At 38.9% G+C, this 6,427-nt stretch overlaps 1 pseudogene; it reads right to left on the bottom strand.

Moving 5' to 3' along the window:
* Positions 1-2,974: 2,974 nt before the first annotated feature.
* On the bottom strand, positions 2,975-3,616 carry LOC120246230 (annotated as a pseudogene).
* Positions 3,617-6,427: the final 2,811 nt, after the last annotated feature.

Here is a 6,427-nt window from a genome sequence, read left to right as displayed (position 1 = left end):
TCTATACTATACCTTCAGTAAAATGCATAGCATTTTGAACAATTTGCATCGCAAGGATTCCTGCAACAACTCGAATTTCTGTTTACTCATGCACAAAAATATTACTGAACGTTCTGTCACAGGTTAGATTCTCTAGAAGATACTTGGGTAGAATTTCAGATGTAAGATGTATATTAAGAAACAGCACTGAAGGGAATGATCAGAAAGAAGATGAATTTAAATCATGATATAAGCCCTACATAGTGTTGGCCAACTTAGCAGAGAATTCTGAATTTACTATTGCCCATCAGAATGTCCTATATTAGATAGAAATGGCTGAGATTTTCTACCCTGTCCCTCTAGAGACCAGAGCTCAGAGTTGTTGGGATGGTAAGCACAAAACTTCCCAGTAGGTACTGGAGATAATTATAAATGCGTCCATTCCTATTTATATCTCTTATAATCAGACCCGTGTATTTTTCCTTTTAAGGATAGAGTACCACTTTTTGTTCTCTGTTGTTATGAATACACTGCATGCTACAGGATGGCAAAACATCCTTACAGAGTATTGTCTCTGAGCTGACACTTCAATTATGTCTTCAACAGTCATGACAATGCTATAACAACGTTAAGTACATGATACAATAAATATATCTTAAGTTCATGATCCCACACCCAACTTATTCAATGATTCCCTTGGTCTGACATATTTTTATGTATGATTCCACATTGAAAAGAGCAAACACTTTCACATGCTGTCATAGTGCTGACTGGTCTCTATGGTCATAAAGGGTACAAAACCACAGATGGAATATATGACAATATTTGTGAGAATAAAGTATCACTCCAGGATGGAAAAGACCCAATGTAGTCAATGTAAACCATGAAGTTGATCTGCCTTTGAGCAATGGTGCCATTTGAGAAGCTTAGCACATTTTGCTATTGTTGCTTGGCTGTTCATTTTACATCAGCAGTAGATGGCTCAGTTTTGATAAGTATTATGGATGGGTTCATGGTGTTGGCCATTGGTAGCCTCCATCTCTATCAGTGTGGTCACTCTATTCACGTATTTATTATGATAGGATTGAGTTGCCCCAGAGAGAGAGGCTTGTATCAATGGCCTGAATCATTTTGCCTTTTCTATGATGGATGCTTTCTGATGGGTATTAGAATGATAATGTAAAGCTCTTCAATTTTTATGTCTACTCATATATGTCCATACTCATGCATTCACTCTAGCCTTTCTTGTCTCCTAATCCTGGAAAAATGTTCCCATTGCTTTTCATGACCACTTATTGGTGAGCCTGCAATAAAACCTCTGTCAATTTCCATTAGCACCCACATACTGAAATAAACAAGCACCCATAAATAAACTAAACTTATTTTCATTGTCCTTTTCCTTCAGCTGGTCATATGGTCTTCCATAAAATCGCAGGCATATACTGAAGGAACAGAGCTACTGTAGAAGTGGTAGATGTCATAATGCTTATGATTTTTTGTCTTGCTTACACTCATATATGCCTTTACTAGTTTATTTTACAATGGATTATTGCTGGACTTTCATGACCACATGACTTGGTTAGATCTGCAGGACCCATTTCATGATAGTAGCTCCAGCCATATGTTCATTTAGCATCTCCTGGTCAAGTCTTATTCCATACCTACCAGGGCCCGGAGGCATGTAAGAGTTGTTTTTCAAAAGGCATATAATTCTCTTGTGGAGATTTCATGGTCTTGCTTCAGGAATCCAGGGCCCGTGTCATAATTCTTTTAATATTAGTTGCTACACACTCCACATGGAAACTTTTGCTTCCACTGATACTACCAGTTTCATAAAGTCTTCCAGATTATAAGGTCTCAGTGACAGGGATGCTTATACCATACCTTGGATCTACTCCAGAGGTCTTTCCTGCTTTAAGACGCACTCAAAGCTGGAAGCTTTTTGCATGCCTGGTTTATGACCATAGCATATTCCTAAGTGTGAAATTTACTGTTTCCAAAATATGAAAAGGTCCACAGGAAATTGTGCTTCCTTCTTTGCAATAGGTCATGCAAGGTGCAATAATTTATCTTTTACTTTGAAAATTATGTCTTTTTTCCCATTGGAAAATTATATATATATTTATATATATAAGTAAAATTATATATATAATAAATATAATAAAATTATATATATATAATATTTTAACAGAATCTCCTTATTAATGCTTATTTTAAATGTTTTATTCATTTTTGAGAGTGGAGGGGAGGGGCATAGAGAAAAAGGGAGAGAGAGAATCCCAAGCAGACTCCATGTTCAGCACAGAGCCCTATGCAGGGCTTGATCCCATGACCCTGGGATCATGATGTCAACTAAAACCAATGGTCAGACATTAACCAACTGATCCACCAGGCACCCCCATTTTTAATATTTAAATACAAAAAAATTAGCACATACTTTTTTTCTTTTTTAAACACTTAACCAAAATGGGCAGAGGAAATGAACTCTTATCTTGTCCTCCACAGTCCCCATCCTGTGTTTGAAGCTGTTGCCAGCCCTGCCTCCTTTCTAACATAGAAATTCACAGTGACACTTTACATACAGCTGTAATGCATTATGTATTTCATATTATGTGCATGTTTCTTTCCTACATCTCCATACTTAAAAATATTTAGGGGGACATCCTTTTCAGTGGCATCAGTTCGTATGCTACAATGGGAGGGTGAGATCTTCTGGTCAGGAGTTATTTAGTGAAAGAGGTGGGATGGCCAGAGCTGGAATAACCATCTGCATAGCTGTACTCCGGTATCAGAGGAAGCACAGAAGAAATAGGACAGTGTGGAGGGCACAGTTGCAAGTTGGCAGTCTCAGTGAGAAACTGGGGAGAATTCTCCCACCAGGTTTAGGTAGATCAATATGTCAAAGTTAAAACAAAAAAGAATTCAAATAATCAGCAGTTAAAACTATTGAACTTGAAAACTTGCCCAACATGACAAGTCAAATAGCAGTAACAATCTAGATCTTTCCAGGAAGTGAAGAGCCCCAGACATTCCTTCTGAGAGCCTTAAGTTCCAGGCTAGAATATCTGCCCTAGCTACAATTGTTGCTACTGTTCCATTTCCAACTTCTCAGTCTCAAACACAAGAGGAAGAACCAGGACCATAAAGAAAGTGGTCTCAGTCCATAAGGCTTTTCTGGAAAAGCTACACATTTTTTGAGCTACAATGAGGGAGTTCAAAAGTAGCTCTCTCCACAGAATGAACTCTCTGGGAACATACCTGTTAGACTTCACAGTCACTCCAATAGAGCTCATCTAGTTCCTCATCATCTCCTTCTCCAGTTCCTCCTCAGGCTTCTAGGCATCACCTTTTGGAAACAAATCACCCAAGGACTGGGGCATCCCAGATCTGCCAGAGGCAATGGTGGACATGGCTCTGGAGATTATGTCTTGACATGTATTGGACCACTAGATCCTTAAAAATATTATGGATATCAAAAACCTTTGGGATTTCACAGGACTAATCCCCTGGTATATGTTGTACATTTGTTTTACCAGGCCCTTTATGATGTCCAATTCTTACTCAGCCTGCTCAATCGATACAACATCATCAGTGTAAGATCAATTTGATGTTCTCCAAGCTATTTAGACAGCTCAGGTCACTGTGTGCTATTTTATGATATAGAGAAGAAAATAAACATAGCCTGGGGAAAAACAAAAGTATATATTGTTCTCTGCCTCACATGAATGCTAAACGGTTTAATTCTCTATTCTGATAATGGAAAAGAATTCAGTTGCCAAATCAGTGGCTCATACTATGTGTCCAAGTATTCCTAATATACTCTAGCAAAAATACTGCATCTAGCATGTTGGTTGTAGTCAAGGATAAAACTTGATTGAACTTGAAATAGTCTACAACAACAATTCTCTACAGTCTATCTTCTTTCTGCAGGAATCATTCTGGTGAACCTGCAGGAAGATATGACAAATTACTGCCACAAATTCTTTTGGATTCTTAAGGGTGGCATTAATTTCTGCCATAGCCTTGCCCAGAAGATGACATTGGTTTTGATTTACTGTCTTGGACGGATATAAGTAGATATAAAGGCTCCCAATTTGACTTTACCTATTACTTTAGCCTGTGTCCTTTGGACTAAGAACTCAGTGTGAGGATTGTACCAACTTCCAAGTATCAGTCCCAATTATATATTTGGGTACCAGGAAAGTGACGATTGGTTGTCTTTGCAAAATGAAGGTATGTATTGTAAACCAGACATTGACCAAGACCCCATTTGTTATCCCAGCTCTATGTAGTCTCACTTTAAATGTTCCATAATGCTTCAGATCTCTGACTATCAATGTCCTCTCAGATTCAGTGTCATGAGTTTCAATGATCTGGAAAGTCCCCTTTGCTGAATGCACAATTAGCTGTATAAATGGTGATACATCCCTTTGAGAGAATTACTAGAACCATTATCTTGTATACTTGCTGTGTTGTGTAGAATATTTCTTCCTAAATATCCAGCCACATCTTCAGTTGATGGATTCCATGGTGGTCAAATGGCTCAACTGTGGAAACCATACATGGAATCATAACTTTTTTGGGGGGGGGGTCACAGCCCTCAACAATCTAGTCATTCATTCTTGATTTTTTTTTTCTTGCCTTACTGCTGTATTTGTCCAGTGATGCAATATTTTATTACATACCCATAACTCTGTGGGTAAGAATATATGGGGTATAACTTGACCTTGTATCTTGTTGTAGTAATTGTGATCCCCCTCCAACTTCTAGAAGTTAAGTGCCTCCGCTTGGTTTCTAATGTTTTTATCATCTGCATGTTATCTTTAAACTAACTTCTGTAATAGCCAATAATATTTACTTAGGTGAACAACTCTGGGTTTTTCTGGAACTGAATGGTTCCCTGGAATGTAGAGTCTTTAGTGCTAAAACTAGGAGAATTAGTCATTCTATATACCACCAGTCCTCGACAACAAAGGAGAGCCATCACTAAACTTTTTAATTCATGCTGTTACTTCTCTACCAGAACATTTCTCATGGCCTGGGTAAATAATGTGGCCACTGGGTCTTACTGGGAGTCATAATTACCCAGTTTATCTCTGGCCACACATATTCTATACTATGAAGCATATCTCATTCCTCCGAATTTCTCATTCCAACACTTAGTGTTTACCATGGTAGTTGTAGTATTTCAATTCATTCAGTGAAATTTAACATCGATTTTCCATGCATCTAAGAGGCATACTAATAATGAATTAACACATTTCTTGTGTAACTTTAAGTTTCCTGAAATCTTTTTTATGAAGCTAAATATTATCTCTTGGAGAGTGCCCTTACTTGAAAAATTTCTCTTTCCTATCTAATTTGATGGTTGACATTCCCTGCTCTCTGCCCTCTGCCCACCCACCAGAAGAGATAAGCTTTCTTACTTGTAAAGAGGACTCTGGATTTCATAGGATTTAAGTCCCCTGTCACCTACCCTCAGTTCTTCATTGTTTCTGAGAGAAGCATCAGTGGTCCCTAGGAATAACCATCCAATTCCTTATCTTTACAGCCACTGTATCTCCAATACATTTCTAATGTGTAACACATCACATGTTATGCATTAGAAACACAGGGATACCTTCACAATTCATCACCTGTCAAGTTTTAAGAATTGGACTGCCATACTGTCCCAGTGGCTGACTGTGTTCCATCTTTCACTGTTCATAGGGTCCTCACTTCCAGCCAGGTAGTGAATCATCCAACTCTAAAACCTCATCTTATCACCTGCTTTCTTGGATTACTCCCAGTGTCAACTATTGCCAGTTGGGTTCTCCAGAAGTAGACGCTGAAATGGAGTTTGAGATGTGAGATGAGGGGCGCCTTGGTGACTCAGTCGGCTAAGCGTCTGACTTCAGCTCAGGTCATGATCTCGCAGTTCACTAGTTCAAGCCTCACGTCGGGCTCTGTGCTGACAGCTCAGAGCCTCAGCCGTTTAGATTCTGTGTCTCCCTCTCTCTGTGCTCCTCCCCCGCTCGTTCTCTGTCTCTCTCTAAAAAAATAAATAAACATTTAAAAATCTGTAAAAAAAAAAAAAAAAAGATGTGAGATGATTATGAAGGATCAACACCAATGGAAGAAAGGGGGAAGAAACATTAATGAGCACGGAGAGAAGTCAATCTGTAGCACAGGCCCAACATGTCCTCGATCTATCTGATCAAGGAGGAGCCCATCACATTGTTCCATATTGAACCAAAGTTCATGGGCTTTTATACGACCCCTCTCAGTCAGGACTACCCTGGCGATGAGATCTCTGCAGCTGAGGCAGTGCCTGAAAAATCTCACAGTGGGACGGTACATGCAGGTTGCAACAAGTCGTTCCTTGAAGAGAGATCTGGAGGTGGACCTCATTGTCTTCAACTTTGTTCTATGATATCATGCTATCTAAGGTAAAGAAAGCAATATATAT

The sequence above is a fragment of the Hyaena hyaena genome, unplaced genomic scaffold, assembly GCF_003009895.1.
Source record: "Hyaena hyaena isolate Hyena2069 unplaced genomic scaffold, ASM300989v1 scaffold_460, whole genome shotgun sequence".
Taxonomy (NCBI): Eukaryota; Metazoa; Chordata; class Mammalia; order Carnivora; family Hyaenidae; genus Hyaena; species Hyaena hyaena.
This window is presented reverse-complemented; position numbering and strand designations above follow the sequence as displayed.